At 44.1% G+C, this 22,459-nt stretch overlaps 1 protein-coding gene across 12 annotated transcripts in view; it reads right to left on the reverse strand.

Moving 5' to 3' along the window:
- PRKCE (protein kinase C epsilon) overlaps positions 1-22,459 on the reverse strand; it is a 547,240-nt gene that overhangs the window by 224,795 nt on the left and 299,986 nt on the right. The window contains exon 1 of one of the 12 annotated variants that reach the window (XM_086327136.1): positions 12,791-12,849. The exons of 10 other annotated variants lie outside the window; for them this stretch is intronic. The gene's annotated coding sequence lies outside the window, so the exon portion shown is untranslated. Of the gene's footprint in view, positions 1-12,790; positions 12,855-22,459 lie in introns of those variants that run through there. One more of the 12 variants, XM_086327141.1, reaches the window with a different exon arrangement.

Consider the following 22,459-nt stretch of genomic DNA (forward strand, 5'->3'; position numbering starts at 1 on the left):
CCCACATGCCAGCAAGCATTCATTCTGAATGTGACATTATCATACCTCAAGGACTTGAACTCAGTCCACTGAATTTGGAGATGTAACACAGGAACACTTGTGACTGTCCTGCACAGTGCAACTTTGAACCAGATACAATTGACAGATGAACTGTTGCCCAGGCTGGAGTTACTAGCCTGGGAGTAAGGTGCACAAATAGACACTTACATGTGAGCAATGCCTGAACAGTGTCTAGGGTGCGGGTGGGAAAGGGAGTTTCATTACTGCTCAGAGGAACACTGCCGACCTCACATGCCCACTGTGCTCTGACTTTCTCCTGCTTCTCAGCCATTTTTACATCTCCAAGTTTTATTGGGTAAAACAGACTAGAAAAGGAACAGAAATCTCATTGAAAGGAATGTTGACTGAATAGTCCATCTCCAGAGAAATAATCCTAAAGATATTTTTAGTTCTATAGAAACACTCTCATAATCACTACCGCCACAACAGATCTGGAATTATGAATGCCACCACTGCCACAACAAATCTAGAAACATAAATGCCTACCAACTGGAAAATAATTAAATGAGATTTCAAACTGATAGAATACAAATAATAATTATAAAGACTACATAATAAAGTGGACAAATGTTTGCTAAAAAGAACATGGAAAAAGTACACTGAAGCTATAATCACATAAAAAGATGTTTTGATATTTGGCAAAACTAATACAATTTGTAAAGTTTAAAAATAAAATTAAAAAAAATTTTTAATCATAATAGCTATCTGAAAACAAACAAACAAACAAAAAAGATGTTTTCAAGTAGCTGAAGAACCAAAGATAGATAAAAATTAAAACAGCTATGCTAGCATTGTATTATCAACATTATTTTAACCTTTTAACATTTATTCCTTAACTATCTTTTTTGGTAACAGCTTTATGGGGACAGAATGTCCCCGTATTGTGGGTCACTATGTCAAGAAAGCTGAACGCCAAAGAATTGATGCTTTTGAACTGTGGTGCTGGAGAAGACTCTTGAGAGTCCCTTGGACTGCAAGGAGATCCAACCAGTCCATTCTGAAGGAGATCAGCCCTGGGATTTCTTTGGAAGGACTGATGCTAAAGCTAAAACTCCAGTACTTTGGCCACCTCATGTGAAGAGCTGACTCATTGGAAAAGACTCTGATGCTGGGAGGGATTGGGGGCAGGAGGAGGAGGGGACGACAGAGAATGAGATGGCTGGATGGCATCACTGACTCGATGGACATGAGTCTGAGTGAACTCCGGGAGTTGGTGATGGACAGGGAGGCCTGGCGTGCTGCAATTCATTGGGTCACAAAGAGTCGGACACGACTGAGTGACTGAACTGAGCTGAACTGATACCACTGACCTACTTGAAGCAGGTCATCAATGGTCTTTAGTATATTCACAGGTGTGCTACCATCTCTACAGATAATCTTAGGACATTTTCATCATGACAAAAAGAAACCCCATGTGAGAATGTCACATTCAGAATGAATGCTTGCTGGCACACAGGCACACAGAGCCTTTACAGATATTGAAGGGTAAACCATACCCTTTAGCAGGCATTCTGCATTTCCCTCCCTCTTCCCCTGGCAATCACTAATGAAATTTCTGTCTCTAGCCTATTCTGGACATGTCATATAAATAGAATCATACTAAATGTGGCCTTTTGTGTCTGGCTGCTTTCACTTACCATAATATTTTTAAGGTTCATCCATATCATAGCATGTATTGGTACATTATTTCTTTTTATTGCCAAATAATATCCCATTGAATGGATATACCATACTTTATTTCTGTGGTCCTATCTTTACAATACCCTGGAGGAGAGCATGGCAACCCACTCCAGTATTCTTGCCTGGAGAATCTCATGGACAGAGGAGCCTGGCGGGCTACAGTCCATGGGGTCACAAAGAGTCAGACACGACTAAAGCGACTTAGTAGGCATACACATCTTTACAATAAGAACAACGGAGAGAGGTTTGGAGAGTCTTCCTTCTACCCTATTCTAACATGAATTACTTTGGGGGCTGATTGATGACCTTGGGGGGAGTGAATGTCTTATAGAGTCCAGGTCTTCTGGATCATAACTGGGACTTGGCTGTTGGGTAGGACAGGCCAGACTGGAGGTCTGGATCCAAGGATCAGAGTCTCTAGAGGGGAGAACTGACATCTGGTGCAATCTGGGAAAAGAGAAAAGGAACTGGGATCAGGGGCAGTGGGGCAAGGAGGGAAGGGCTTAGCACAGGTAGGAGGTGCTGGACAGGAGGAAGTTAGGAAGGAGATTCCAGGACAGAGGACAGGCAGAGGGGCTTACAGGCAACCAGCTTCCCAAGGAAGATCCAGCCACAGGAGGAGTGGCACAGGACTAGTCGAGGGCAGGTCCGGGTACATGGAAAGTCCTGGGACACTGAGCAGGAGGCCAGACCATGGACTTGACTATGGAGTCAGAGTAGCTCTCCACTGCAGAAAGCCCAGTCAAGGTAGAGCTGGGGATACTCAACCAGGAATTTGAAACCAGAGAAGGACAGGGGGAAGCAGAACTAAGAGGATGCTGTCCCTTGGATCCTATAGACTGAACCTGACTGAGGGACTACAGAAGTCAGGCAATGCAAATAGCTAGGACGACGGAAATAATTCAGTCCTTGTCATAAGAGCAGGCACCATTGATTATGCACCAAGCATGGTGATAGGTGGTTGCGTATATTATCAGTAATCCTCACAACCACTTACAAGGAAAGTACCACTACTACCCTAATTTTCAGATGAGAAGACCAAAACTCATAGAGGTACAACCACGATACAACAGAAAGCGACAAAGCAGGCTGAGAACCCAAGTCTGATTCCAAAGCCTACCTCTCCAGTTCTGAGGGTGGCACTGACTATTGGCTGAATCCACAGCAGAGTAAAGGTCCTGGAGCACCTGGCCACTGCATAATCAACACAAGTTCACTTTGTCATCCATGGTGTGCGAATGTTGCCCCTGGAGGGTGGTGAGAGCCAAGGTGTGCCCGGGGCAGCATTCTGAACTACTCAAGAGGGTGGTCACAGACCCTCCTTCATTTGGACTTTCTCTCCTGGGAAATTCCATGCAGCAAGCAAAGGGGGATGAATCCCACAAATCACAGTGCTACCTTTATCACAATCTGTTCTACTGACCTTTAATTCATCTTCTCCTCCACAGCACTCCAGTAAGAACCTCTTACAACTTATGACTGGATATTTCCCAGGGCACTGGCGTGGATCTCAAAAAGATTAAGGGGCACCGAGCTGGCAGGATGACTCCCCCGTCTCTCACCATTGTTGACCTTCTTCTTTTAACAAGAGCTTGAGGCTGCTGTTCCTGGGATTAGACAGCTCTGTTCTCTAGTCCCTTGCCTTCTCTCCGCTCAAGTGAACAGACGTGACAGCTGTCCCTGCAAACCCTGGGAAGAGCTGAGCCAGCATGTCCCAGGGTTCTGAGTTGGGTAACTTACAATTCATTTCCATAAAATTAAAATGGAAAATAGATTCAGGTAAAGCGAGCCAGAAGACAAATGAGAAGACAAGTAGGCCAAGCGGCCTTACTGCATGGTCAGCCACAGAGTGACCGTGTATGACTCGCAGCCAGAGACGGTCTGATCAAGGGTCCTGAGGGTGTGGGGTCCAGGGGTGGGCAAGAAGGTGAGAGACAAAGGGCTCCTTTGCAGAAGGGCTCTGCAAACTCTGGTCACTTTGGTTGATATTCACTCAACATCCTATACTCCAGGAGGGCCTCTGTCAACTTCACAATCCATCGTGGCCATGCAGATGGGGGGTTAAGAGCAGCCCTACTTGTTTTGTGCTTACTAATGACTTATATGTGCAGAGTACTGAATTCAGTTCATTTCTGGGCTTATCATCACTGCCATCCAGTTGGCCACACTCATAGGTATAAGTGGCCATTCATGTGGTCTCCTTGAAGGGAAGAAAAAGCCCTTCACCATGTCAGTAGCTTATGTTCTACTGTGAGCAAGTTGTTCTTTTGGGCACAGGGCCTGGGACACAGTACATGCTCAACCAGTGACAGCTGTGCAGTGTGGGCCTCCCAGTCCTCCTCTGGGACTAGAGTTCTCCCAGAACACACCCTACACTTAGTCCTCTGGTGTGGTAGTCATTTCCCTGCCCGATGGGACCAACCTAGGGCAGCTGGAGGCCCATGGGAAGTATATAGGGGGCTGGAAGTGCAGCAGGAATTGGAAAAACCATTCCTGGAGAGGGAAAGGGCAATGAGAGGGATGGCTGGAAGCAGAAGACCAGCATCCTCACTTTACCGAGTGCCACTTCTGTATCTACCCCTAAGCGGCTTCGTAGGCAGAATTTACCCACCTAATATCCAAGGATTTACAAGTGAAGCCATTTGCGTGGCTTTTTTCTTTTGTAATTAAGTATTCATTTACATAAAGTAGAATGCAGAGATCCTAAGCGTCAAGTCAGCGAGTTCTTACAAACTTTTACACCAGTGCAGCCACCACCCTGAGCTGAGCTGTCTTTTCTGTACTGGTTGCAAGGAGTCCCATGCACAGCTCACACATCAGGAATGCCCACTGGGGAGACATGCCCTTCCCCCACAGCCTGATGCCTGTGGCCATCCATAAGATACAAAACAAAATAGCAACCAAGAAGCCTAAAAGGAGTAAATGGAACTAGAACAGTGAGGCAGAATGGGGGTGGGTAGAACTGAATCACCAGCTCAGTGATTCAGTTCTAAAGGCTGTGGTGTCAATGAATCTGGGCAAGAATCTACAAGCAATGGCTCTTTGTTGGGGGGAGGGGGGCGGGTCACGGTGACTGAGCACTGGAACTGACCCCTGACACCAAGGTTCTTCCCACACCTGACTCAGTTTTCTCCCCACATCTCACTGCCTTGGAGTAAATCACATCACTGCTCTATGCCTGAGTCTCCAAACTCTGTAAAATGATGCTCTTGTGGACTGAATGCTCTTTTATGTCTTTTCTGGCTCCAGCAACTTAGTTCTGTCCGTGATCTAGACAGGGCAGTTTCATTGCATGGGGACTCCAAATTCTCCCTTGTTGACTTAACACAGACACAGCCTCTAGAGCACCTATCTGGTGCCCTCTGCAAACATGGACTCTTCATGAAGAGGACCCAGGAAACCAGGTATGGAGGCTGGGTTTATGCCAAGAGAGTGTAACTCAGCTGACACATTTTTATACTCTTGTGTCATCTGGTGAGAACTTTATCTTCCTGGGTCCTCCTCAAGAGTATTTGGGACAATGGAACTCAAAAGCATGTAAGAAATAAAAAAGAACTCTGGAAAGAAGAAATTCTGATCTGTGTAATTTCACAGATTTTCAGTTTTTATAGGAAAACTAGTTCTCATCTTGTATGTCTCAGTTGTAACTCATCTGCAAGCACCACGTCAAATGCCACGTCCTCCCGGGAAACCCCTGGCTAGCAGGGTCCATGGACAATTCCTGTGACTTCTACTCACAGCCTTCTTAATGCCCATATACCCTGTTCTACATATATATATAGATGATTATGGTCCTTTTAATCTTTCATAGGCTGGTTAAATACTTTCTACATGGTAAGTGCAAAAATTCCCTTTTTTAAAAAAAATGGAGGAATAAATAAAGGAGTGTTAAATTTAGGAGAAACTGAATGATGTCCTTTAACACAGGAATTGTCCTCTTATAATAAAAGTAGACAAGTAGAAAATTACCTACAATGAGCTCTTAAATCCTCCTGAATCTTCATTGCTGTGTCCTAGCTCATGGGATGCAATTATTCTCTTTGGCTAAAATGATTTGTCAATTTACAAAATACTACAAAAGATGAAAGATTATCTGAAATAAATCATTTCAAGTATTTGTGTAGCACTTTGATCACTACCTACTCCAGTACTCTTGCCTGGAGAATTCCATGGACAGAGGAACCTGGTGGGTTAGAGTCCATGGGGTCACAAAGAATCAGACATGACCAAAATCTATAAAAAAAGAAAGGGACGGCAGCAGGCTTCCAAGGAGGGGAACTGAGAGGTCAGACAACTTTTATTTCACTCTCTAAAGCACTCCTCCATATTATTCAGTCTTTTCCTATAAGCACATGCAGTATTTATTATTTAAATAATGTTTAATCAAGACTGAAGTTGACAGAGAGTTTTGACATCAATACACTCATTTAATTATGTGTGTATTATAATACATACAATGCATTTTATTGTCAAAAAATTGAATCTCAAGGAGATTGAATGACTTGCCCAAGAATTAATTGTAGAATCAGAAAACGGCATGCTTCCCAAAGCACAGGGAAGAAGGGAATCCATAATCTACTCACGTTCTAAGCCTTTCTAAGAGGACCTCATCATCAGGCCAACATGATTTACAAACTCATGGCCTGTGCCAGTCCCCATCAGTCCCCTCCTGAGAACTGTATCAGGAGCTTTCACATCACAAAGGCTGCCTGTTCCTCCGTATATGACATATACACAAAATGTACATAAGACTCAGTTATGGCACCTAAATGGATTCTAAGAAGGAAATGTTGCCTAAATTGTTATTTTTATTCTCACCTGTACAATTTGGAAACCATCAACCAAATGATGTTATCATGGTTACCATCCCACCACATGTAGATCTTTTCTAGGCATCTCAGGGTATACTCAGATAGGCACTGTCTTTGGCCAAAATGTTTCTTTAATAGGTGTCTTTGGAACTTAACTAACACAACGATTCATTCTGTCAATGCTTAACAGATAGAAATAGAATCCTTACTGGATTTGCCTCAGATGAAAATAAAAAGTAAAAAAAATATTTGTTTTTAATGCCTGTATTAGCTGGTTTTAGGAAAGGCAGAGGAACAAGAGACCAAATTGCCAACAACCGCTGGATCATCGAAAAAGCAAGAGAGTTCCAAAAAAACATCTATTTCTCCTTTATTGACTATGCCAAAGCCTTTAACTGTGTGAATCACAATAAACTGTGGAAAATTCTGAAAGAGATGGGAATACCAGACCACCTGACCTGCCTCTTGAGAAACCTATATGCAGGTCAGGAAGCAACAGTTAGAACTGGACATGGAACAACAGACTGGTTCCAAATAGGAAAAGGAGTACGTCAAGTCTGTATATTGTCACCCTGCTTATTTAACTTCTATGCAGAGTACATCATGAGAAACGCTGGACTGGAAGAAACACAAGCTGGAATCAAGATTGCTGGTCAATAACCTCAGATATGCAGATGACACCACCCTTATGGCAGAAAGTGAAGAGGAACTCAAAAGCCTCCTGATGAAAGTGAAAGAGGAGAGTGAAAAAGTTGGCTTAAAGCTCAACATTCAGAAAATGAAGATCATGGCATCTGGTCCCATCCCTTCATGGCAAATAGATGGGGAAACAGTGTCAGACTTTATTTTTCTGGGCTCCAAAATCACTGCAGATGGTGACTGCAGCCATGAAATTAAAAGAGGCTTACTCCTTGGAAGGAAAGTTATGACCAACCTAGATAGCATATTCAAAAGCAGAGACATTACTTTGCCAACAAAGGTCCGTCTAGTCAAGGCTATGGTTTTTCCAGTGGTCACGTATGGATGTGAGAGTTGAACTGTGAAGAATGCTGAGTGCCAAAGAATTGATGCTTTTGAACTGTGGTGTTGGAGAAGACTCTTGAGAGTCCCTTGGACTGCAAGGAGAGCCAACCAGTCCATTCTGAAGGAGATCAGCCCTGGGATTTCTTTGGAAGGAATGATGCTAAAGCTGAAACTCCAGTACTTTGGCCACCTCATGCAAAGAGTTGACACATTGGAAAAGACTCTGATGCTGGGAGGGACTGAGGGCAGGAGGAGAAGGGGACGACAGAGGATGAGATGGCTGGATGGCATCACTGACTCGATGGATGTGAGTCTGAGTGAACTCCGGGAGTTGGTGATGGACAGGGAGGCCTGGTGTGCTGCGATTCATGGGGTCGCAAAGAGTCGGACACAACTGAGCGACTGAATTGATTAAAAACAGGCATTTTCTTTCCTATATTTCTCTCTCTAAGCAAGAGTGCTCACACTCCACGGACTAAGCTAGGGTGTCATGCCACAAGAAGAAGTGACAAATTCAAAATAGCAATTAGGTTTGGTTTCTAAGAGTTTGCTTCGATAGCTATTTGGAAAGACAGACCCCACTGAGCCAGAACTTCCAGCTAACCACAGCAGCCTCTTGCCTGAACCTCTTGTTTTAATCACTGTAGAAGAGGTTTCAACCCCTCCAGCAATGGGGTCTTTCATCCCCAAGAATACTCTCCCCATAATCAGTAAATTTATCACTTTCTTAGCCAGAGTGTGCCAGGAAAGGCTGTCATATCAAAAAGGCCCAGGGCTCAAGTGAATCTTAAAGCTTGTCTAGCTCAGTAACTTTCCATCCCTTGAAATCCCTCTAGACTCCCCCAGTGCATGCTTGAACTGCCTGATGACCAGGGGGCTACTCCAGAATAAGTGACGTAAGCTCCCCTGATCCTCAGCCCCTTACAGATAGAACTGTGCTGGCTGAATCCTCCCTTCTCTCTCCCTTTTTAATTCAACCAGCCTTCAAGGCCCAGCAGAAGTCCTACTTCTTCCTCAAACTCCTCCCACTGACCTCTGTCCCTCCTTTCCCTCAAATGCTGCTCCGTCATTAACAGCTGTCAGTGCCTAGTTGACACAGGTCTGTAGTATCTCCCAATCCAGATATTAAGCGTCTCAAGGCTGGAGACCATGTCTTTGCCTCTCACCTGCCCTCATGTCACCTGATCTGCAGATGACTACACTGATGGTGTTGAGTGTGCAGAAGATATCCTGGTCGCAAAGTTTCAGTGTACACACTGGACACTGACTTCCAAAGGCTCAGGTCTGATGCCAGCCATCAAAAGGGGTTAAGTCAGACAGCAAGTGGCCAGTAGTGCATCTGCAAGGGGTGAATCATGCTACTGCTTACCCTTGGGAACAGGTGTCTAGTAAGTTTATTAGTCAAAAGGTGACTTGTGTTTGAGACCATGTGGTGTGTTTGTATGTGCATGTGAGTTGGGGGCAAGCATGGGAGTGTCTGTGTTTTTGAATGAATGCAATTGGTAGCGAATGTGTGCAGGAGTGAGCAGTAAGTGAAGGTAGGTGTGTATGTATGATATGCATGTGGTATGTTGGTGTAGTAAATATGAGTAATGTGTGTGTGTCGATACAATCAGGTGTCAGGTGAGTGTGATTACATGTGTGAGTGGACACAGGTATCCTGTGTGTATATCTTTGGTGAGTGCATGAGTGTGCATGCACAAGTGTTTGTACGTGGCCCGGGACACATTCACTTTTGCTCTGATTAACACGCTCTCTGCTTCTTCCATTCCTTGGATCTATTTGGATTGACTAAGCCAAAGGTTTCCAAGTATTTTTGACTGTAAGTATAGGTAAAAACTTTCTGACATATAGGTTTATTTTCTTATAGATTATAAACAGGTAGTACTGGCAGTCTATATGCTGAGTATTAAAATGAAATCATTCTTTTGTTTCTTAGGTAAGAAAATAGATGCAAATGGAAGTGCTCTTGTTTGTTTCCTATTTCCTAGCAGCGCACATGGTCCGAGTATGAGCTGTAAGCAGGTTCTACTTCAGATGCCATGCCCCTAAACCATATGACCCCTAATCCGACTTCTTACCTCTCCCCTAGATACACACACATACACTCACACACTCACACTCTCACATACCTCCTGATGAGGGCTGCTGCTGCTGCTGCTAAGTCACTTCAGTCGTTTTCGACTCTGTGCGACCCCATAGACAGCAGCCCGCCAGGCTCCCCCATCCCTGGGATTCTCCAGGCAAGAACACTGGAGTGGGTTGCCATTTCCTTCTCCAATGCATGAAAGTGAAAAGTGAAAGTGAAGTCGCTCAGTCATGTCCGACTCTTAGTGACCCCATGGACTGCAGCCTACCGGGCTCCTCCGTCCATGGGATTTTCCAGGCAAGAGTACTGGAGTGGGGTGCCATCGCCTTCTCCGCGATGAGGGCTAACATTGGATTATTCAAAGCAAATGCCAGGAGATGGGCTGGAAATGGAGTCTACGTTCATCTGCACATGAAGACAATCTCCAATTTGCACTGCTGATGCCAGTTTCTAGGAGCCATTACGAGAGGGACAAAAGGCAGCAGCCAGGAAGATGCAGAGGTGAGCTCCAGAACAGGAAATCAACTGAGCAAGGAGACTCTTTGAGGTTATACGGGGGCAAGTGGGTGTGTGGGTGCGTTTTCTGAATGTACTTGCCAGCCCAGCATGGTGAGGGGATGGGTTACACCCACATCTCAGAAATGACAGCGGATTCCCACAACAATTTACAGCAAGCATGACTTAACAGTGCATTAGCTAACGGCTGCTGGAATCACTTAAGTAAAACTTTTTTTTTTTTTCAGTCAATGCATTTTTCTCTTAATGACACAGAGTTGGAAATGTCTCTGAAAGCGTTAGTAATCTAATGAAAGAGTGCTCAGATGCTAGTCTCCAGGACAGTAGGGTATAAAATGATGACAGAGCAGCAAAAAGGTCAGCTCCAGGGCCTGACCACCTGATATTAGGGCTGCTAATGAGGGAATGTAAATGGTGAGTCCTGAGGATGGCAGTGGTACTGGCTTTAACAAGCCTGTCTCCTGTTTGTCACCACTGGGGTGCTACCAAGATAAACCTTAGGATGTTTAATAATAACATTTCACATTTCCATCACATTGCTCTTTCTTCAGACTAATACCCATTTCTTTTACTAAGGACCCACAGTGACCGTAAGAAGGAGGCTCAGAGGAATATGATGTATAGAGGTCTGTTTTCACTTGCTTTTTTTTTTTTTTTTTGACATTTTCCAGGAGAAGAAATCACTTGGTAAGTGACAGGCCAGCACCTCCTCCACCCTGGCAGGATGCTCTGGGCTGGATCTCCCTGGGGTTGGATGAGGTTGGAGCCAGTGGGGAATTAGCCTACTGCGCTGGATTCCTGAGTGCTGACTCAGCCACAGAACTCTAAGAGCAGAGCTACAAGCAGCGGTCCATGCAATGCCCACCACGCCTAGCTGGGCAAGAGGACCGGTCTCTGCCCCTGGAGGTTTGCAACATCATATATCACGCATGGGGCTGATGTTTCTGAGACAGTAAACAAGTGAGAAAGAAAAGTGTCATGATTTTGTATACATACATTTAAGCAGTTTAAGCAAACGTGTACATTTGTTACTTTTGTTCCAAAAGTTGCTGAATAAAGCACGACACAATGAATTTATGGTCAAATAATCAAGAAACGGCTAAGTTTAGGTAAAAGAGAAGGGGGTCCTAAGTTAGAAAAGAATGAAAACTGAAGGCCAGAAAGAGTTTGCTCCCTGAATAAATGGCTTTTGTAAGGATTGACAATGGTGAGAAGGGAAGGTACCAAAATATTAAAAAGGGATGCAGAGGCCAATCATAAAAACATGGGAAACTCAGGACAGGTATATGGAGCAGAAAGGGAGAACACAGCTTCCACTTCACCCAGGAGGGTCCTGGAATTTGCCTGTTTTCCCAGAGTCATTGTGAATAGCACCACCTCTCAGTCTCAACTGTGTCCTTTCTTGGAGGATAAACTACTCATTCTGGTTCTCAAGAGCCCACAGGATGCACTGAATTGCCAGACAGCACCTTCTTTGGCCAAGCCACCTACAATGGTGTCTACCATTGTAATCCTCTCCAAGGGGCTGAAAATCTCCCTCTTAGCCTGTCCTGAGATAGGCAAAGCTCCTGTTTCCTCCTGAGCGGATGGTTATCATATGAGGTTCCAACTCTTCACTCCTGGGGCCACACTGGCTCCTGATGACACTAGAGGAATAGGGCGGAGATGGGGGGAGAGAGGTGAGGAGGAGAGAGAGTAGAGGTGAGGAGGGAGGGAGACAGTGAGAATCTGGGGGCTGGAGCCCTAGGAGGGACATGGCTGGAGCTCACTGTCACCATGGGGAAGCTGGCAAGGGTTGGGGGAGGACAGGGCCCAGTGAGACCTGTTTTCTGCTCCAGATCCTGCAGCCTTTTGCTAAGGCTGTTTTCTCATCTCCACGTAAGAGTTAGTAACATCTATTTCCAAAGTCCATGTGACCTTTACAAAACAATCATTTTAAAGCATCAGGCACACAGTAGGCACTCAAGGAGTGATGTGTACCTAAGAGCATTTTTCCTAAAATCAAACCACCTAAAACAGGGGACCATCGAGTGTTAGCCCCTATTCCATAAGACTGTGGTTTGGATCACCTCAGGCAGAGACACGTGGGATGTTTCTCGGTATTCTGCAGGTGACCTCAGTGGTGGACCAAGGAATAGGGCTGTGCTGGGGCACCAAGAGCATCTACTGCCCACCCCCAGCTGTTTTTATTGAATTACTACTATAAACTTACACACAAAAAGAAAAAAAAAAATAAGGCAGATTTTAAAAAGTGAATGGAATTTGGATTTTTTCTTCCCAAAGGGAATCACATTGCTCATCCCTTAGGGCATCAGTCCCCAACCTTTTTGGCACCAGGGATCAATTTCATGGAAGACAATTTTTCCATGGACTGGGGGCAGGGCGGAGCAGGGTGGTAGATGGTTTCGGGATGATTCAAGTGCATTGCATTTATTGAGCACTTTATTTCTATTATTATTACATCAGCTCCACCTCAGATATTAGATCCTGGAGGCTGGAGAACCCTGCTGTAGGGAGCACATCTCCTCTTTCGTATCACTGCCCAAAGGATCCAGAGAAGAAAGTCCAAGCACCTGTAGGATTCAAAATACAAGCACCAGAAGCCTTGTACCTGTGCTAGGCCCAGGTCTCCATGCTGGAAATTCGCTAGCTCAGCCCCACTGATTATTAATAGCCTGAAAGTAGAAAAAGGACAGTCAGAGCTACAGCTTTTGTTTCTATTCCTTTTGATTAAAAACATGTACCAGTAAGAGGCTGTGGGTTGGAGGAAGTCTCCCAGAGCTGGGAGGGGGCACTGATTACACCTGCAGAAAATCTGTGGGCTCCATAAACCATGCCTTGTAACTTGAGTTGAATAAGGCCATAGGATGCTTAACTTAATAACAGCAATAAAAATAATGTTTAAAAATAACAGCAATAGTAGCCTGAAACTAACACAACATTGTAAATCAACTATACTTCAATTTAAAAGCTCTAAAAAACAAAGCTCACCTTGACAATATTATGACCAAGTCATGATTTTAATAAAATCACATAATTTTCCGTAAGAATCAACATGTTCACTAAATTAACTACTGTAATTAAAACGTACAAATAATTTTTGAAAAAATAACAGAAATAAGCAATTGAAGATTATGGAAAATATTTGTTTCAAGGTGGATCAGAGGCTGCCTGCTGCCTTCTCTGGCCTTGGGCAAAGGAAAATCTGGTCGCATTTTTCCAACCGCCCACCATAGCCACACGGGGGCGCGCGAGTCAACGAATGATCTGAGCTTCCCACAGGCTTCCTCTCCGGAAAGAAACAACGGTGGAGGAGGACATCGGTGAGCAGAGAAACCTACTGGCTAATTCCTTGCTTGGCCCACTTCCGCCAAGGCAGTGACTCAGGCTGATTGCTCCCGGGTGTTTCAGAACCGCGTGGGTGCCAAAAGGTTTCCCCTGTCTTCTAAGCACTTTCCCAGCACCGTGGCCTGGGGCACTGGTTATTGTTGTTACACTCCGGGAGCGGGCGGGGTGAAAAGAACTGAATTAATAAATGAAATCCACTCATAAAATAACCACCTGACCCGCCGCCGGAGGGAGTAGATGAATACCCCCAAAGGAGAGTCTTGGGGGGTGGGGGGCTCTGGGGGTGGGATGTGGAGGTGGAACAACAGACTGTCAATATGAACTGAGAATCTCTTTAAAGTTTTATTATCTGTCCCTTTCCCCACTTCAGGATCCTACTGTTTTTCCCTCCCACGCATAATTCATTAGCAATTTTATTAGCAATTGATCTTCAGTGACTCTTTCTAGTACATTCAGCTTAGTTTTCATAGAAACGTTTTCTTTTCATGCTCTAATTTCATTGGATTAACTGTGATTGGATCAAAATTATGTAATTAGAAGAAAAACAACAAACACAAATGACTTTTGATTAGTATACAACTGAAAGGATGGAGGCAGGCCGCTGAGCCGCTAATGAGAGTCTTCAAAAGTGTGCTCTTGGGTGTCAGAAGGAATGGGAGGCAGAGTGAGTTTGGTAAGTCTGTAGAGGGGAAGTGGTTTAAGAGAATACCTCCTAACCTTTGGTGAAAAGGTCTGAAAAGCTGCAGACTTGGCATTTATAACATGGGCAAATTTGCTAGATAGACATGCAACTCTTCAGAAGCACATCTGATGTCCAAGCAAGGAATACCTTCACCAGTGTAGGCTTTTATCAGTCACTGAGCTGGCTACCACTTGCCTGGGTTAATTCGGTTTCACTACAGTGCTGCCCACATCCTAGGAGTACACGCAAATCCCTGTTTCCCTAGGATTGAAAATTATTACTAACTGAAAAGGCAGACACATTACATGAAAAGGAAAACAATACAGTTTTTGGAAGAAAACAAAGATGGATATACCATAATCTTCAGGTAGACAGCAGTTTCTTGAATAGAACACACACAAAAGTGTTATCCATAAAGGAAAAATATTGGATAAATTGGACTACCTCACTGAGGGCTTCTATTCACCAAAATATATTCTTAAGGACTGAAAAGGCAAGCAACAGATTAGAGGAAGGGACTTGGAATTCATACATTCAACAAAGACTCAGCTCTGGAATATATAAAGATCTCCCACAAATTAAAAAGAAAAAGGCTGACAATCCAATAGAAAAATGGGCAAAAGACTTGAGTAGGTACTTTTAAAGGAGGATATCCAAACAGCTACTGATCATATAAAAGGTGCTCAAGAGAAACACAAAATTGTAAGAAATATAAGCTAAAATCAGAATAAAATCAAAAGATGAATGGATCAACAGATATGGTACATATATACAGTGGAATACCATTCAGTCTTAAAAATAAAGGAATTTCTGACACATGCTATAACATGGATGAGCTTGAGAACATTATGCAAGTAAAATATACCTGTCACAGAAGGATAAATATTGTACAATTTCACTTACATGAGGTACTTAGAGTAGTCAGATTCACAGAGAGAGAGAGCAGAGTGGTGTTTGTCAGCCGTGAAGGCCCAGGAAATGAAGACTTGGTGTTTAACGGGTACAAAGTGCCAATCTGTAAAACGAGGAAAGTTCTGGAGTTGAATAGTGGTGATGATTGCACAAAAGCGTAAATGTACTTAATGCTGATGAACTGTACACTATAAAATGGTCAAAATGGTAAATCTGAATGCTATGTATGTTTTACCACAATAAAAAAAGAAGAAAAATTACAATGAAACACATCCACTAGAAATGCTGAAAGTGGATTAGGGATGTGTTAACAATAGCAACTTTGGCAGAGTCATGGAGCAACTAGAACTCTTCATACGCTGTTGGTGGCAGAGTAAGTTGGTACAGCCATCTGGGGACACTGACAGAATCTACTCAAGTTGACAGTGGCCACCACATGACTCAGCAGTCCTACTCCTAGGTATGCATGCAACACCACTGTGTACATTTGTTCACCAAAAGATGCAAACTAGAATGTTCACAGCAGCATTATTGACATTGCTTCTAAACTGGAAATGACCATGTGCCCATCAATGGTAGAACAGATAGATATTCCCACAATTCCATGGCAATGAAAATGAGCAAACTACACACAACAGATGAACCACAAAGAAGGCTGAGCACCAAAGAACTGATACTTTCGAATTGTGGTGCTAGAGAAGGCTCTTGAGAGACCCTTGGACTGCAAGAGATCAAACCAGTCAATCCTGAGGGAAATCAACCCCGAATACTCATTGGTAGGACTGATGCTGAAGCTTCAATACTTTGGCCACCTGATGTGAAGAGCCAGCTCATTGGAAAAGATCCTGACTCTCAGAAAGATTGAAGGCAAAAGGGGAAGAGTGCAGCAGAGGATGAGATGGTTAGGCAACATCACCGACTCAATGGACACGAGTTTGAGCAAACTCAGGGAGACAGGGAAGGACAGGGAAGCCTAGCGTGCTGCAATCCATGGGTTGTAAAGAGTCAGACACAACTTCATGACTAAACAACAATACACAACAGCAGGGATGAATCTCATAAACAGAATGCTGAATGAAAGAAACCAGATACAAAAGAGTGTACAGTCATCATTTGGTATCAGCAGAGGTGATTGGTTCCAGGACCCAGGCAGATACCAAAATCTGAGGATGCTCAAAACTCTCCGTTATCCATGGTTCCACATTCACAAGTTTAACCAACTGTAGATCAGTGAAAGTGAAAGTTGCTCAGTTGTGTCCGACTCTTTGTGACCCCTATAGTCCATGGGATTCTCCAGGCCAGAATACTGGAGTGGGTAGTCTTTCCTTTCTCCAGAGGATCTTCCTTACCCAGGAATCGAACCAGGGTCTCCTGCACTGCAGGCTAATTCTTTACCAGCTGAGCTACCAGGGAAGCCCAGTAGATCAGTGGTACTGTAGTATTTATTGGAAAAAAATAAAAAATACATATAAGTGGACCCATGAAGTGCAAACCCATGTTGTTCCAGGATAACTTCATATCATATGAATCCACCTTTTTAAAGTTCAAAACCAAGTAAAACTATTCTATGCCCTTGGAAGTCAACATGGGGGGAGAAGGAGGACAATGACAGGAAAAGGCATCGGGAGGCTGGTCATATTCTGTTTCTTCATCTGGATGCTGATCACTTGGTGTATTCACTTTGTGAAATTCACTGAGCTGTACACTTATGCGCTAGGCATTTTTCTGTGTGTATAGTCACTTTAAAAGTTGACATAAAATTACAAAATCAGACACATGTAGCACTGCATATAATGAAGCAGTCAGTTCAAATCCTAGAAGATGGTGCTGTGAAAGTGCTGCACTCAATATGCCAGCAAATTTGGAAAACTCAGCAGTGGCCAATGAACTGGAAAAGGTCAGTTTTCATTCAATCCCAAAGAACGGCAATACCAAAGGATGTTCAAACTACAGCACAATTGCTTTCATCTCAAATGCTAACAAAGTAATGCTCAAAATTCTCCAAGCCAGGCTTCAACAGTACACGAACTGTGAACTTCCAGGTGTTCAAGCTGGATTTAGAAAAGGCAGAGGAACCAGAGATCAAATTGCCAACATCTGTTGGATCATAGAAAAAGCAAGAGAGTTCCAGAAAAAAACACCTACTTTTGCTTCATTGACTATGCCAAACCTTTGACTGTGTGGATCACAACAAACTGTGGAAAATTCTTAAAGAGATGGGAATACCAGACCACCTGACCTGCCTCCTGAGAAACCTGTATGCAGGTCAAGAAGCAACAGTTAGAACTGGACATGGAACAGCAGACTGGTTCCAAATTGGGAAAGGAATATGTCAGGGCTGTATATTGTCACCCTGCTTATTTAACTTCTGTGCAGAGTACATCATACGAAATGCTGGGTTGGATGAAACACAAGCTGGAATCAACATTGCCAGGAGAAATATCAATAACCTCAGATATGCAGATGTAACCACCCTTAAGGCAGAAAGTGAAGAAGAACTAAAGAGCCTCTTGATGAAAGTGAAAGAGAAGAGTAAAAATGTTGGCTTACAACAACATTCAAAACACGAAGATCATGGCATCTGGTCCCATCACTTCATGGAAAATAGATAGGGGAACAGTGGAAACAGTGACAGACTTTTATTTTCTTGGGCTCCAAAATCACTACAGATGGTGATTGCAGCCATGAAATTAAAAGATGCTTCCTCCTTAGAAGAAAAACTATGACTAACCTAGACAGCATATTAAAAAGCAGAGACATTATTTTGCTGACAAAGGTCCATCTAGTCAAAGCTATGGTTTTTCCAGAAGTCAAGTATGGTTGTGAGAGTTGGACTGTAAAGAAAGCTGAGCACCAAAGAATTGATGCTTTTGAAGTGTGGTGTTGGAGAAGATTCTTGAGAGTCCCTTGGACTGCAAGGAGATCAAACCAGTCTATCCTAAAGGATATCAGTCCTGAATAGTTGTTGGAAGGACTGATGCTGAAGCTGAAACTCCAATACTTTGGCCACCTGATGTGAAGAAGTGACTCACTGGAAAAGACCCTGATATTGGGAAAGACTGAAGGCAGGAGGAGAAGGGGACGACAGAGGATGAGATGGTTGGATGGCATCACTGACTTGATGTACGTGAGTTTGAGCAAGCTACGGGAGTTGGTGATGGACAGGAAAGCCTGGCATGCTGCAGTCCATGGGGTTGCAAAGAGTCGGACACGACTTAGTGACTGAACTGAAAGTATTCAATTATGGAATATTTAGGACACAAGAATGTGGGAAAGTCAAGACCTAATGAAACACTGGTGGAGCAAAATAATGTACCTGGCTTCAACTAGAATGTAATTCACCATCAGGGAGTCATTCAGGAGTGGGGAAAATTTAGGTCAACAAGCTGATGGCACCAGAAGGTGCTGTTAGGGCATTTACCACCTGTGTCATTCATCCTAGCGTCTAATCACACGGTGTCTCATTTTGTTATGTAAAGGTCTGGTGAGTGTTCATCTTAACTATAAGCTCCCTGAAAGCAGAGACTCTGGTGCTGATTCTCTGAAATCAACCAGAACCTAGCACAGGGTTAGGCGTCCCACAAGAACGAAGACCACTCGTTCAGTATTAATATATATATTAATTAATATACAACACTAGAATTACGTAACAATGATATAATGGATTAAATGCGTTGTCTGCTAATGCAGGGAACTAGAAATGTTAGATTGTCTATCCAGGGGCAACTTCATAATAAACTAAGAGCTTTGGCTTTGAAGCATGACAGATATTGGGCAGGTTTATATAATATCCATGACCTCTGCTTTACAACCTCCAAGTGAGGAGAGTTGTGCCCTTATAACGTTGGTATAAGGATGAGATAAATTATATGAGATAAAGCTGAGGAAGTGGGGGATCTAGGACACAATTATGTGCCTAGCAGCATACACGCAAGTATGGTAGTTGTCTTCTCCCAAAGTCTGTGTAGACTTCTGATCTTAAGCAGGTGGAATCTGGATCCTTCCTCGTCCTACATTTCCTCCAATCTTCCAGAAGGTGGCTCCTGGGGTAGGGGCACTCTATATCACGCCTTTCTGACCTATCTCCAGGAATCCCTTTTGCAGCTACACTTTTTTTTTTTTTTCATGAATCAGATGCCACTTGTATGATTTTACAGTTCCAGTCTTGATGAAGGCCCATAACTCGTGAATAATTTGATACACTCGTTAGGGCAGGGGCTGGTTATAAAAAGCCTTACAAATTTCTGAGTACAAATGTACTGATGCCACACTTAGTGTTATCTTTTTCTCCATCAAGCTCTTTCCTTTTCCTGACCCAGCACCCACTGAGAGCCCCCTACTGTTGGAGGAGCAGGTGCTGGGATCCCACAGAGGGGGACACCGTGGACTGGGGCATGGGGAGTCCAGGGACAAAGATCCTATCCAGTCTCTGTCATCCTCTGCCTGTGAGATGGGGGGACCACCGAACTCCCCTCTTTGGCCCTCAGTTCTCCTACCTAAAAAGTGAGGAAGGAACTGGATACCCTGCTTCCTTCCTGCTCCAGTACTGGATCAGTTCAGGTTCTTTCATTCACAAGTAACAGAGACTAAAAGAAGCTGCTTCTGCACAAAGGGGAATTTAATGGGAAGACCCTGGACCATTTCACAGACTCCAAGGAGGACCTGAATCCCAAGCCATAGGATGAAGAAAGCAGGGCTGCCCAGGACACCCCAACAGTGGGAGTCTATGGGGTTGTCCTCTCAACATGACTCAGACCTAGGCAGGCACAAATTTTTGAATCAACCAAAGATAGATGAAGTAGATTCTAGGTGGAATAAATTACGTGAGTGATGGTGATTGGCTCCCAATGACAAGGCAGCAGAGTTCATTACAGAGTAACTGGTATCCCCTCTGCAGAGAGAAGACAGGCATTCAGATTGGAAGGTGGGCAGCAAGAGCCTTACCTGGATCTGCCTGTGTAGCGGGGAGGCCACTGGGCATACAGTTCAATGAATGTTCCCATTCTCCCCAGTAAGGGGCACGGTGGTATCTGGGGAAGGAGTTGAAATCAGGTTCTAAAGACTAACTCTATGATTATTTGTAAGATTTATTGAGCATCCAACATGAGCCAGCAGGCACTGGCCTGGATCTGCCACTCACAAACTGCATTCTTTTGGCCAAATTTTCTGAACTCGCTAAGCCTCCATTCCCTCATTTTAAAACTGATGAGTAGTACCAGGTCACCTGCAAATCTTTTATCAACCATGTGCTCTCCAAACACTACATCTAACTCAGCTATCTTTAGAGTCCTCGTGCCCTCACTGTGGAGTGTCACACAGAACAGTCATGAGGTGACTGATGAGCTGCAAAGAAGTGCAGTCTGACTGCCAAAGAGACCATTACCAGACCAGAATAGGAAGAGCAGGGTTCGTATCTTTCACATGGTACTTTTCAGAAACCATAACATGTCTCCTTTGGTTTGCCCATTCATTGATCCACTGAATGACTGATTTACTCAACAAATTACTGGGTGCTCACTTTGGATCAGACTTAGAACTCAGTTCAGTCGCTCAGTCGTGTCCGACTCCTTGCGACCCCATGAACCGTAGCATGCCAGACCTCCCTGTCCATCACCAACTCCTGGAGTTTACCCAAACCCAGGCATAAGTTAGACCAAGACCTCTCCCTCAGGGTGCTTGTGCTCTATATGAAATGCACAGCCTAATCACTAATCACACACATAATGAAAGTGAAAGTGAAGGCTGCTCAGTCATGCCCAACTCTTTGCAATCCCATGGACTGAACAGTCCATGGAATTCTCCAGGCCAGAATACTGGAGTGGGTAGCCTTTCCCTTCTCCAGGGGATCTTCCCAACCCAGGAATCAAACTGAGGTTTCCTGCATTGCTGGCGGATTCTTTACCAGCTGAGCAACCACAGAAGCCCCAGTCACACAAATAAGGCATGATAAGGGAGAACAGAGCATATTGTAGGTAGAGGGGAAGAAGCCAAGAGAAAAAGCAATAAACAATGCAAGAGAAAGAGAGGAGATAATTGACAGAGAGAGGATCTGGAGGGTAGGGGGAGGCAGATGAGGATGGAGCTGGAAGAAAGCAGTATTTTCTTCAGTTCTGGAAAAATCACTAATGTTAAACAATTTTCAGGGCAGAAAGAACCGTTTGATAAGATGAGTCTTCTGTTTGGTTTTAGAAGCAGTCAGAAGTGGGAGCTCTACTTACCATCTTAACATCTGGCCACACCCCCAGATACCACCTCCTTCTGCTCTGCAGGGGCAGAAGCTCTCTGCATCTTTTCTTTTTTTTTTTTGGCTTGATGCTCCCTTAGTCTTGGTATCACCTGCCCGAATTTAGTTCCATGGGGGTATGAGTGGGAATTGAACATGGTTGAAAAACCGCAAGGAGAGTACGTATGCACAGAGTAAAAAGGTTTCTATATGTGCATCTTCCGCTGGGAGAAACTGCTTCCCCATCATTCTCTGGTGTCTCAGACTCAGGCACGACTCATTTTTCACTTTTCCATTCCAATTAGCTGCATATTTTTAGCACGTGTTATATAAGTCTCATCTGCCCAAATTTGTTGGCTCAGGGCCTCTCCTTCCTTTCATTTCACTGGTGGATTGACCCGCGTGGTGGGATGACAAGTCTGTAAATAGGCTGCCCGAGGAGGGGTGGACGGAAAGAGCTCTGGAGATGAAGTGAGGGTTTGTATTTGGCATGCCAGGGCTAAATCCAGCCCTTCTAAAAGGGGAAGCAGCAAGAACGCACAATTCTGAACTAAACGGCAACACGTTAGAAAGGGCTGCTCCGCCCACAATGAGCATGAAGAAGCCTGGCTCAGACAGATGGGGCCAGGATCTCACAGACAGGTCTCCTCGATTGCCTCTAAACCAGGCTTAGAGGAGGCCGGCCTCAGGTCCCGAGTACACCGAGGGCTCTGTCCGAATAATAATATGCAGAATAATCCTCTATAATTCTATGCATGGGTTGCAGGCCTTTCTAGGAAAAATAAAAGCTCATCAGCACTGTCAGTGGGTGGCAGGAAAAAGCATGAAGTGGGCCTGAGAAAACCCTGCCCTCAGCTCTTGTCATTCTAGGGAAGGTGCTTCACCTCTCTTGGGGTCAGGATCATGTGCTAAAAATATCTACATCACTTTTATACACGAGGTTGTGGAAGGACTAAAATGGAACAATGAACATGTACAGAAAAGTACAAGGTTACATTCAAATGTAATGCATTATTGCTATGAGTCTGACATGTAATCCATGATTACACACCCTGAGTTAAATTTGCAGAGGGCACTAGGGCTAAGCCGTCTCCTCCCAGGGATCACAGTATAGG

Source organism: Bos grunniens, chromosome 11 (genome assembly GCF_055505025.1).
Source record: "Bos grunniens cultivar Pamir isolate PY7600 chromosome 11, Bosgru_T2T1.0, whole genome shotgun sequence".
Taxonomy (NCBI): domain Eukaryota; kingdom Metazoa; phylum Chordata; class Mammalia; order Artiodactyla; family Bovidae; genus Bos; species Bos grunniens.